Genomic DNA, 13,358 nt, shown 5'->3' with positions numbered 1-13,358 from the left:
GTGAAACTCACAAAGTAAAGCCTGAGTTGTGTTGGAGACACCAAGGTTTTAGAGTTGCCAGAACCCTGAGATATATGCCAAGAAGACCTGTACACAGGGGTAGAACCAACCGAAGAATAAAAAAGTATGTCACAGGCAAATATCTAGAAGGGCAGAGCCACCTAAGCACTTTGGAATTGGACATGGAGCTAAAACAATTGGTATTTGCCCTACCAGGTTTCAACCTTTGTTTGTTCCATTGTTTTCTTTTCTATGTCCACATCCCTCCTTTTTGGATTGGTGAGGTACATTCTGTGCCACTATATGTTGGATGTGTGTAATTTTATTTTACAGGGAGTTACAATTAAGAGAATGCCATAAATCTCAGAAGAGACATTGAGTTTTAGGCTTTTAAAGAGTATTGAGACAGAAAGTCTATGAGGGTTTCTGAAGCTGGACTAAATATATTGTAATATGGTGACGAGATATGGGGGCCAGGGAATGGAATGTGGTGGTTGCCTAGCATTTGTAATGCTTAATCCTCAGTTTGTGACTGTGTTTGGGAGATCTGCCCTTGCTTGAAAAGTACCTCACTTGGGATAGGATTCGAGAATTTAAAGAGAGAGTATGCTCTCTCTGCTTGCAGCTCAAGAGGTGAGCTCTCACTTATTCCTGCTACCATGGTCAGTGTTTGCAGCAATGCCTCCCTGACATGTTAGAATCATAGAACCAAAATAAACCCTTCCTTCAATAAGTTGCTTTGGTAATGATGTCTTATCAGCAATGAATAACTAAGTAAAACAAAAGGGAACAAAACCTACTACTATATGCCCAATGTTCCAACTCTTCCAAGGTCTGCCTGAGATCTAGCTTCTGGCTAAAATGCCTTGGAGTACTTACATGACATGGCATGTCTAACTGCTGCAAACAAGTGAAGATGGAGATGACAAACCAGGGCTAGCAATCACCAAAATGATTCTACCCCTGAGCTCAAGTGTAAATTACTCAAATGTTACCTCACAACTGCTAGGTGACATCTTTCTAGTACCAAACACTCCATGTGGACTAAGAGAAATGATTATTTAATACAGAAACACAATACAGAGAGCAAACAAAATGAAGAATTAGTCAAGAATGTCCCATAAAAGTACAAGATACATCCCTAGAAAATAATCCTAATGAGCCAGAAGTAAATGACTTACCTGATGAAAAATTCACATACTCATAGACATTCACCTAGGTCAGGATAATAATGCAGCGACAAAGTGAACATTTAAGCAATGAGACAGAAAACTTCAAAAGTGTTGAACCAAAATGCAATAAATGAAATGAAAAACCCAGTAGAGGTGTTCCATAACAGACAAAATCAAACAGGAAAAGGGTACAGGGAATTCAAAGCCAGGATATTGGTAAATATTGAACCCAAAATGGTATTAAAAGATAAAAGAAAAACTAAAAGGTTTGTTGGACACCATTCACTAGAATGGTACATATATTTTGGGACTCTGTAAGTGAAAAAAGTTGTGAAGGGAGGGAGACAGAAGACAAACAGACACGGATAGGGGCAGAGAGATAGAGGAAAACACAAAGAGAGATAACCATAAGACTATCAACAGATTCCTCAGAAGAAAGTGTACAGACTATAAGGCAATGAGATGATAGATCCTAGGTGCTAGAAAAAAAGAAGAAAAATTCTGCCAACCCAAGTACTATACCCAACAAAACTATTCTTTAAGAATAAAGGTGAGGAGAATGTTTTTCCTAGAGAAATAAAAGCAGAAGGACTGCATCATGACTATGATCATGACTATATAAACTAAACCTCATAAGAAAATGTATATTTTACATGTAAAAGTAGAAATGGAAATTATTGAGATTAAAAAAGAACTCAAAACAGCAACTTGATAACTTAGGAAAGCCTAAAATGTGTTGATGAACATAAAGGAATTGGGAAAATGTAACTAACACACTAGAATAGTAGTAATCAAATCACTGGATTCTGATATCAAAGTTAAAAAGTATGCAATTAGACTGTTCTCCAAACATCCTCAGCATGTTGTATTTAGTTTTGCTCCTGTTGCAAACATAAAATACTCTGGCCAAAACAACTTGGAACAAAAGACTATCCTTTCAGATCACAATCCATCATTAAAGGAAGTCAGGGCAAGAGCCATGAAGGTATACTATTTGCTAGCTCGTTCTCTGCCTTGCTCTTTTGGACTCATATCTAGCCAGCTTTCTTATACAGCCCTGGGCCACCTATCAAGGGATGGTGCCATCTACAGTTGGCTAAAAAATTAAAAGAGCTTCAGGTTACTCATGTGTACAGTAAAGTTTGAGCAACATCACTATATGTCTGTATATGGCCTCTATTCCAGATTCATCGTTAGGCCTGCCACTGCATATGTCAGATGCATACACGTATCATGTATATATTCATTCTTGGTACATGTGCATGTGTGTGCATGCAAGTGTATGCCCATATATGCATCTGTGAGTGGAGGTCACCAATCATTGATTGTTGTCTACCTCAAGTGTTTTACACTTTACTTATTCATACTTTTTCTTTAAAATTTTGAGAATTTTATACATAAAAATTCTATTTACATCATTTCTGCTCCTCACTCCATCTTTTGGGTTTTCTCAGCTCTCTCTCAAACCCATGACCTCTTGTATAAATATTATTGTTACACACACACACACACACACACACACACACACACACACACCCTTCTGAGTTCATTTAGTATTGCACATTTATACATGTGTTCAGGGATGACCCCTCAGGACTGGATAACTTTTCTAGGGAATCTTTCCTGAAAAAAAAAAAACTGGCTCTCTCCCTCTCTCAGCAACCTTTGATTATCTGTAGCTCCTCATCAAAGGAGTGGAGCCCTGTGAGATTTCCAGCATGTATATTGGCATGCTGACTAGTGGTGCCATTATTCAGAACTTGTTTAGGAAGTCATTCCAAGATTTCATGGATGTGGTATCCCTGTTATGCATGTAAGACATGTAAGACTGCTGTGGGAAAAGCAGGTATTCTTGACTTGTAGCTTCATCTCTTTTTTGCAGTAGGGTGTCTCATTGAAGATGTGCTTCATAAACTTTACACCAGCAAGTTCAGTTGTGTATCTGCATACACACCATCTGGTTCCCCGCCCCCGCTGCAAACTCAGGTCTTCATGCTTGTGTGACAAGCACTTTTACAATTGAGCCATCTTTCTAACCCCCTTTTTCTTTCTTCATCTTATCTTTATTTTTTTTTCAATGAATTCTATTTTGGCTGTAGTTTTTCTCAAGCATTGTCCTTAGATTTGATTGATAGACACATAGCATATTAAATAAGTCTTGGTATGTTTGCAAGAAAAAGAAACCATATCAACTGATGAGGAAATCTACTGGACAAAAGAAGCTAGATATAAATGAATAAATGCTGTATGACTCCACCCACAGAAACTCAAAAACAAACAAAATGAGATAGTTGATGGAGGTCAGAATAGCTGTAACTTTGAGGATAAGAATGTCAGAATTTACTAGGAAACTGGAAATGTCTGTTTCCTGTTCTGCAAGATAGTTATATGTGTTTAGACATATGTAAAAACATAACATGCATGCATGCTTAAGATCATGGCTTTTTTTACCTTATATGAAGTTTACATCAATGAAAATATTTAAAAATGGCTTTAAATGATGACAAATGAATTAAAAGCTATAAATGATAAGGAGAGGGGAGAAAACCAAACCAAGAATAACCTTGCCCTTCATAAAATGTACAAGATCAAACTGAAACCTGCCAAAGGCAAGTCCTAGCAAATCCCACAGTAGCAAATATATTTGATTCATGTTAAATGTCAGTAAATTTTAAATTGACCAAAATGAAGAAGTGCAGATACCTACATTCCAAACAAACCTGCAGGCAATGGGCCACATTTGGGCTTAGAAGAAGAAACTGAACTAGCCCTCCTTCCTATTACTCTAGGGAAGAAGAAGAAGAAGAAGAAGAAGAAGAAGAAGAAGAAGAAGAAGAAGAAGAAGAAGAAGAAGAAGAAGAAGAAGAAGAAGAAGAAGAGGAGGAGGAGGAGGAGGAGGAGGAGGAGGAGGAGGAGGAGGAGGAGGAGGAGGAGGAGGAGGAGGAGGAGGAGGAGGAGGAGGAGGAGGAGGAGGAGGAGGAGGAGGAGGAGGAAGAAGAAGAGGAGGAGGAGGAAGAAGAAGAGGAAGAAGAAGAAGAAGAGGAGGAGGAGGAGGGGGAGGGGGAGGAGGGGGAGGAGGAGAGAGAGGAGGAGGAGGAGGGGGAGGAGGAGGATGGGGAGGAGGGGGGGAGGAGGAGGAGGAAGATTCCTAGAAGAATGGAAGAAGGTGGAAAAAAAGACAGCTAGGTTTCCTCCACATTCATCAAGAACCCTTCCTCTCTATATCTTAGGCTTGTCTGAGGGATAGGGAGAACAAAGCAGATTTAAAACAATTGAAAAATGAACGTAGTGGAGATCTAGCCTGTGAGTTCCAATGTCGAGGATCTGTAATAGTCAGTTACAACTTCTGGCCAAAAGTCATAGTCAGATAACTAAGAATTAGTGGACGGAGGTGGGGTTTTTTTTATTTAATTGTTCAAATTACTTGAGGGCTAGGGACATAGCTTAGTTGTTAGAACATATACCTAGCATGCACAAAGCCCTGAGGCCAATCACTACTACCACATAAACTAGGTATGGTGGTGCACAACTGTAAATCCCAACGTGTGGGAGGTGAGGGAGAGGGGTTAGGAGTTCAAGATCATAGTTGAGCTACATCGGAGTCAGAAGCTAGCATGGTCGCATGATAGTCTATTTAAAAAAATTAGCTAATGTATTACTTCATTTTAAAGCCACTGATCAACTGGGGAGCACTATGTAGACAAGCACGTCCTGCTCTCTGACAGGATGTAAACATGAAACATAAAATATGGAAAATGGGAAGCTACGTGTGCTCCTCTGAGTCCTGCATAAAGAATCAGAACATGAGTTAACAGCTCTACTTCTCAACACACTCATAGCAGGTACTGGAGGGGCAGTACATAGAGGGGCAGACACTGGAGGAGTTGAACAGGCAAGCTGCCACACCCACCAGCCCCAGTTCAGCTCCCTTGTCCTAGAAAAAGCATTGCTACAATACATTCACATTTCCCCACCAGGAGCCTACTGTCACTCTTTCTTCCCAACCTCGGTACAAATGAGATTTGTGAAGCAATTGTTGCATTTACTGGAGCTGAGAGGCTCCTTGCATTTCCATTCATCTCCTGCTTTCTGGGGTTCTGCATTCAGGCATACGGAAAGAAAAAGCTGGGAGAGCAGCGGGGTTTGGTCTGAAATCAGTACATGGAGTATCAGCCCACGTAGAAACAGATCTTTTTGTAAAGTTGAATGTGGCTGATAAAATAATAGATGGTCCTGCTGGGTGGAAGCTATGGGGATGCAGCTAATGGGACTCACACAGGTTCAAGGGACCAACCCAACAGTGGCAGCAAGAAATGGTGAAAAGCCAAGAGCTAAATGAGGTAAATTAACCCAAGAGGTAAGTGCATATCTACATTTGCACGTATCTACCTGTGACAACTGGGAATGTGTTGAGAGAAAAATGTAACCAACACACACACACACACACACACACACACACGCGCGCGCTATATTTAGCATCCTCTGTTGTAAGTTTGAGCATTGTCTAGCAGTACTTTTGGTACTATATTCCAGCCATACTCCCGCTGAGAAAACAGGTTCTCCAAGATAGAGGGGTGTGGATTCCATTAAAACCAAATCAACTGAATTGTTAAGCCATACAAATATTTCCATACAATTAGTAGCATAAGTATAATTTTTCTGAGTCATGTCACATAAATAAAACTGAAAACATACTGCTGAAGTGAATATGTTCATTTAGAGTTCCCAATCCATCGCTTCTTGGCCTTTTAACTGAGATCAAGTGTAGTGGAGTCCCCAATCCTCAACTTAGTGATTTCTAGCCTACTCACCATCTTGGAAGTACAAGACACATATTCCACAGCTAGAATGTATAAGGCAACCACAGCTGCTCTCCTGAAGGCCAAAACAATGGTGATTTTTTTTTTGGTAGATTTTTTTGGGTGGGGGGAGTGTTTTGTTTTGTTTTGTTTTAATCTTTTAGATCTCTTTCTCCCAAAAGAATGCAAGAATGTCTCTGCGGATTCAGAGACGACTGTGATGAGAAGAGCCTGCCACCATGTGCGGAATAGTCCATCTACAACACTTAAAGAATGTATGTGTGCAAGAGAGAGCATGGAGAACAGAGACAGAGAGAGCGTCAGACAGACAGAGACCAGAGAGGCAGAGAATCAAGAGGATACTTGCTTTAACAAGAAAGAGTGTCGTGTTTGCCGAAGTATAAATGAGAAACATGCCACCCTAATAGAGCCAAGCCTGTACATGTTCTGTCTTCCTTTGTTAGGATTTGTAATCACTTCCCCAAGCTGCTTTATTTTTACAGCAAATAGACTTAAGTAGAAAAAGCTGTGGTGCTGTTAATATAGCATCACGGGCTTGCTGTGCTAAAACCAAGGGCTGCCTCCTCCAGAGCCTGAAGGAAGGGAGGCTGCAGGGTAGCTTTCCTACCCCATGAAAAGTGCAGCTACTGACTTGAGCATATTCCAAGGTGGTCTGGGACATAGCACATGGCCCACATTGAGGGATGTAAATGCTGTCTTGCGTTTTTATAAACAATTACAATATTAGTAATCTACTCAGTTCTTTATCATGTTGATATTAGGTTCTGAGAGGTCAAGCATTGAAGCCTTTGAAGAGGGAAAAACCTTGAATGATCTAGCCATTCCTCACATGCCCCTAGCTCATGTGTCACAACTAATCCATATGCCAAAGGAGTTTGAATCTGTACAGACCTGAAGACTAGAGCATCGATGAGATGCCCTTGGCTTGCAGCAAAGGTCATGGGTTCCACTTAACATCCACCTTGAAGGTGTAGGAGTCATGAAGGACACTAGTGACCAAACTCAGAGCTTAGTCACTCCCCTCCCCTCACCTCCCTACAGGCATTGCTTTTAGGGCAGAAAATGGACCTGAACATGATAAAGTAATTTGTAGGGTTCAATTTCTTTATAAATATGTGCTGTCACTTTAGCCTGTTCTCTGCCATGGGACTGTATCTTCAACATGTACCATGATGGGGCTCAGGTTTGGCTGTGGGCACTCCTAAGTTTCTCTGATAGAATTGCTTTGGAATGAATAGCTTATCGTGCTATTCACTAAATGCTAAATTACAATCGGTTGTTTTCAATCCCTTCTATGTGCCATTTCACATATCCAATTAGGATTTTAAAATGGGATGACATATTACACTGCATATCCCTCCCACGTCCTCAAGAGAACCATACATAAAGTCCTCTTTAAAGACCCCTGCTCTCCCAATAGTCAAGAGGTAAATATAGGCAGATCTCTGTGAGTTCTAGGCAAGCCAGGGCTGCATAGTCCAACCCTCTCTTTAAATACAAACTAATAGAGTTAAAAGCACTGATTCGGAATCTTGAGGGCTTGCTTATAGAACTCCTCTTCCACAGTCCTGATGGAGAACAGCAAGAGACAGAGTTCATATGACCACTCGTTGGGGACTATGATGGTTTGAATATGCTTGGCTCAGGGAGTGTCACTATTAGGAGGTGTGGCCTTGTTGAAGTAGGTATGTCACTGTCGGTGTGGGCTTAAGATCCTCTTCCTAGCTGCCTGAAGGTCAGTTTTCCACTAGCAGCCTTCAGATAAAGATGTAGAACTCTCAGCTCTGCCTGCATCATGGCTGCCTAGATGCTACCGTGCTCCCACTTTGATGATAATGGACCAAACCTCTGAACCTGTAAGCCAGCCCAAATAAAATGTTGTCTTTTATAAGACTTGACTTGGTCACGGTGTCTGTTCACAGCAGTAAAGCCCTAACCAAGACAGGGACTTTATGATCATTTATGTCCTGTATTGAGAATTGTAATAAAAACATCAGGACAGAGTATACAGTAAATAAATCAATTTTCCTTTGATTCTTTGTTATGTATCTGTTTCTAAGACTACTTCCCGATTCTTTTCTGAAGTTGCATATTTTTTTTTCTTCAGAAAATTTTCCCTTGAGACGGTCTGCTGGAAATGAATTATGCAACGGGTAACCCAGCTGTGCACGTACTTCTCCAGGTAATATGGTCATCCACCACTTTAAGAAAACACAATACAAACAGATGAAGCAGTAAGCAGGTAATTATCTACTTTCAAATCTCCAAGAGAGAATTGCTATAGGCCCTCATATTGCACTTTTTTTTTTAAATGTTTTGGCTTTAGTTTGCCTGGAGCTCTTTGTAACAAAGGTATACTTATGAGAATCTCTCCTACAGTAGGATTTAGACTTAGAGCTAAGCTACACGGTCTATAACTGGCAGCATATTTGCATTTCAAAGCATTTTTAAAAAATTAACCCCATACTACAAACCTGTACAGAACAGCAATTAGGAAATGCAAGCCTAAAGAGACATCGTCCTCTGGGGACTGAAGCCTGGGGGAGACTCTCCCAGCCCTGGCCACTAATCCAGTTGGACTTCATCTGCATGTGAATGAATGACGTCAGGTCCTTCAACAGCTGTGACCCAGTGGGGTCACTGGCCAATCAAAGAATGCAGGCTGAGCCGGCCCTGGCCATTTGCTTGAAGATCTTATCAAGCTTTGGGCTTTTTTCCCATTAGAACTCTGCTTGCTCGGGCTCTCAATTCTCCTCTACTAACAAATGCCCAGAATAGGGGAAGGCTCACAAGGATCTTTTAATCCACTGGTTTTCAAAGTCGTTACATTTTTTTTTTGTTTTGTTCTGTTTTAATCTAGAAATCCTTCTCTTCAATTAAGATTTACAGGGGGTGGGGGAAGAAATTTAAGACAGAGGCATTTTGGATTTATCTGGTCATGAAGGGGGAAGCCAGCAGCCTACCTGTACAATGATTTATCTGTCCTCTCAGTAAGAACTTCAAGTTAGAAATTCTGTTCCTTTCATGAGCAAGTGGAAGCTCTAGAAGCCACACACATTCAGACTTTCCACGGAGAAGTTATCGACACTGGAGGCCAGAGGCTACTGCACAGCAGTGTTTATCGTGCTAGTCCTGTAGCCTTGCTGACTCCTATGAAGTGCTGGAGTGCCCTCCCATACTTGTGTTGGCCCAAATTCTCTCTAACTATGGAGAGAGAATGATTCTGGCTCCACCATGTTTTGAATCCAAGGCCTGGAGTCACCTGCCAGGGCTTAACTATTGAGAGTGCTCTGCTGGCCAGTGTGTGGACTTTCCTGCCAGCTACAATTGTTTTCTCCTCCCTCACCCACCTTGAACATGGTTTAATGATGTGGCCTCTGCTAATACAAACTAGCTTCTGCCCTGAGGGATTGCCTCGCCTTGTCCCATCCAATACTGCTGTCACGGTAGGAACATTGGCTCTACCATACAAGAGCAAAAGTTAGTTCTCACGAAGAAGTTATCCCCTTGATTCTGTGGTTGATGCAGCTCCCCTATGAGGTGATTTCCTCCCAACAATCCAGGCTGTACTGATCTTTCTCTTCTCTCAGAATGGTGTTATTTGCTTGGGGCATCTAAATTCTGAAAGTCATAATCACCATCGATGGTCCTGGTTACGCAGCCAGATGATCCTGGGTTTGAGTCTTTTACCACTGATGAGACTTTGTAAAGGACTCGTCGCTTTTCAAGAACAGGATTCTTCCCTTGCAAGGATTGTGGTAAACATTCTGTGCCGTACCGTACACAGAACTGGGCACCGTCTGACACTCAGGAAATGGTGCCACTGCTATGTCACCATGTCCTCACCATACATAATTAGGTAGAATAGAGTAAATTCCCCAGAGGAAAGTTTCATCTAGCTATCAGCAGGAGAGGAGTTAAGCACTCCAATTCTCAACTCTTTGCCCATAGCTTCTCATATTCTATAGACTTGAGTGGTAATGCCAGCCCAGTTGGGTAGAGAATGATAGCCTCCCCTCTTCTGAGCCAACGCCCCTGTTGGTGCGATCTTATTTCCCACTGATAGAAGGGTCAGCAAATATCCAGACCTTTTACAATGAGTTTTTACGAACAGTCTATCAAGTCTCCACTAGGACTATCATATTTAAGACAGCTGGGATCTTTTTTCTACTGACAGTTTGAGCTGTACAGTTGAAATCGTCTTTGACGAGAAAAAAACAGGCTCAAGTACAACGAAATCATAGACCGTCCATAGTGACCAATTTTCAAGCTTCAAAACCTATGTGAGTGCTTAATTATGTATGATACACAAAGAAGAATTTTCAGGGAAGCTTGGTGTAAATTTTTTGTCTTTTAAACTCGCTACTAAAAAAAAACCAGTTGAACAATTTAAAAAATCATAGCTATTAAGTCAAACTAAACCAAACACAGTGTTCTGATATGTTTGCCAAAACTTTCAAAGCACAGTTTGCTGAAACTATTAGTTTTTACAAAGTTATATATGTGTGGAGCATTTGTCAGACGCCTGCTCAAACTCTATCCACATGACTACTCTTTTAAATGATATATACAGATGTTAAATATATATATACTTTATAATATATGTTTCATAAATATATAAATATATGAAAAGTATATTTTATTGAAAATAGTTAAAAGCTAAATAAATTATAAATTCCATGTTGAGATTCTTTGTAAACAGATCAGATTCATGGATTCTTCTTAATAGAAAGCTTTCATGTGTCTCTAAGGAGAATTCTCAAGGAAAAGACTGACGGTGAATTCGTAGCTGGATTTCCTTTCTTTTTTATTTCAGATGAAACAATAATTACTCAATTAATCTCATTAATCTCATCAACAAGTAGTGGCTGGTTTCATTTCAGTTGCTCACTAATTATCAATGGGTAGATCTTCAGAGCCTTGGAAATGTTGTCCAATTGTGGCAAGCTACTAATGAAACAAGGCTTGCTTAATGAGGGAATAAGAGCAATTAGCTTGTCAGTGGTTCATTCTGACAGTCCCTGGAGAGATGCTACATTTAGGGGATCCGTATCACAGGAGCTATTGACCTTGAGACCTTCCGCCTCCTCTGTCACTGCTGTTTAATGGAAAGTCACTTATTTTTGTCAGGCTAATAGCTGGGGTAATAAAGTAGCCTATAGCTTCAGCTTGCTGGGCTCTGTTTTCCTATTGCTAAGTTTAGAAAGTTTAAAAATAGATGAATGGGTCTATTCTGGACATCATTAAAAGAGGAAACCCAAGGTGGGGCTAGACAGAGTCCTTTGGAGCCTGCTGACCACCAGGCTATCTGGAGCTCATTAGTCTACCAAGTCACCTCTGCCAGAGAAAAGTTTCTTGTGAATTTCTGAAGCAATATGAGTGAGCCCAGGCTGTTTGGTTTGAAAATTTGGTTTAAACCAGAAAGAGAGTACGGCTCTGAAGTAAGTTCTTTGGTTCCTTGGTTATTATCTTTAGAAAACAGTGAAGTCTGGGGTGGTGATCACCGGTCAGCCCTGTACTTAGGAATCTGGGGCAAGAGGCTCATGTGTACCAGGCCAGCCAGGGCTACATAGTAAGATATTGCCTCCAAACACATAAACCAAACAAAAGCAATTAGATAAGTTAATTCATTCATAGCCACCAGTTTGCTCCTGAGAAAGTAAGGTTAGGATAAGGATTGTTTATTATAAAAAAAAATTTGGGGGGGGGTTGGTTTATTATAAAAAAAAATCTTTGGCAATAAAACTCAGAATTCCTCAACAAGGTCACCCAAGAGTAATGTGACCATTCATATCTTGGACTTCCCATTCCAGCATATGGTCTGTGCAGAATCTACACTCTAGATGAAGACTGAGTGTGAGGAGACTGAGGACTTCCACTGAGACCACGGGTTTTTGCATATCCTGCTTTCATCTGAAAGACATGCAGGAAAGGGTGTGCCAGCATCCTGAAAGAGGAGATGTGTCACCCATCTGTTATCTGTCTCATGGTGTGTTATAGACCTTTACTCCCCACTCCTTCATATTTTCCCCTGGTAACACTGAAGAAAAGTTCTCTAATCGTAAGCCTTCAGAGACACAGAAGAACTAACAGGAAAATGAAGGAAAACTAGAAAGGGAGGCAGCTAAGCTAATCTTAGCCCAGAGCTTGACTGTCAACGATACTGGGATAACAATGTTGACCCACAACTAACTGTATCTTTCTTTCTGTATCCCCTCCTGACTTCTGTAGCAAGTCAGAGATTCAGAAGAGAGTATGGTGAGTGGGAGTCAACATCACTGTTCATCTTAAATTGATAAAGGTCACCTCAGGATTTACTATTATCCCAAGGCAAATTACCTCAATGTCTTAAAGAAATCAACAAATATAACACCATTGAATAGCATGTCAGAGAATGTGGTTGGTATGATAATGTGGTATGATAGGCAGGTTTCCTAAGAGGTCACCACAACATGACAGGAGCGATACCTTTGTCACATTTGTCCCATTGTCACTTCATGTGGAGGAATGTGAAGGGAATAAACAGAAAATGGCCTCTACTGATAGCCACAAAGTCAAGAGGCAGTAGTGGGCTTTACAGTTTCCCCTTCTTCTTATACTGAAAAGTCAAAGCCCTCTTCTTCCGAGGGAGCACAGCAAGGACAGGGTAATTGAACGGACAAGCTTTCCAAGTAGAATTCCCTCCTAACAGATGTTCCACATAAAGACTAGACTTTCTACATAGTTATATTCTCTCTGATTCATTAAGAAGTTGAGTACAATAAAATCAGAATTAAATCTTCATTAATTTAAAAATTAGGGCAATTAACGTTTTCATTGTCAATACACAAAGAACCTGGGAGGCTAATTATTAGTGTCAATAAGATTTTCAAGAGACTATTTTGATTTCCAGGAGAAAGCACTCATTTTAAAACACTTCAAAGTATCCACTCAAGTAAACAAAAGCCCATGCTAATTATAAAGACACATTTGGCTGTTTAAGTAGCTCATGTATACATGTGTTCTTACCACAGCAGCTGAATTTTGTATTAAACTAACACAGTGGTTTTAATTTTGCTTCTCAATATGCACATATTCTCCCAAGAGATTCAATCATGTTCTTATTAGTGAATAAAGGTTGTAAGGAAGAAGACTGATGGATTACCTGTGTTTTCCTGACCCTCTACCCCTACTCCATGCTAATATTTTTAGCATAAATGACTAATGCAGAAATTAATTAAATAGTTGAAGAAGTGATAAGATTTCCTGGTCATGGGATAATACTGTTTTAAACAGAAAGTGTGATCCTTTGAAGCTATTAACATTCATTGTCCTTCCCTCTCTTTGTTACCTAGATATGGCTATAACAGGTCCATCTTGTACTTTC

Source organism: Rattus norvegicus, chromosome 4, assembly GCF_036323735.1.
Source record: "Rattus norvegicus strain BN/NHsdMcwi chromosome 4, GRCr8, whole genome shotgun sequence".
In the NCBI taxonomy this organism is placed as follows: Eukaryota; Metazoa; Chordata; class Mammalia; order Rodentia; family Muridae; genus Rattus; species Rattus norvegicus.
The sequence above is the reverse complement of the archived record's forward strand: the minus strand, read 5'-3'. Positions refer to the sequence as shown.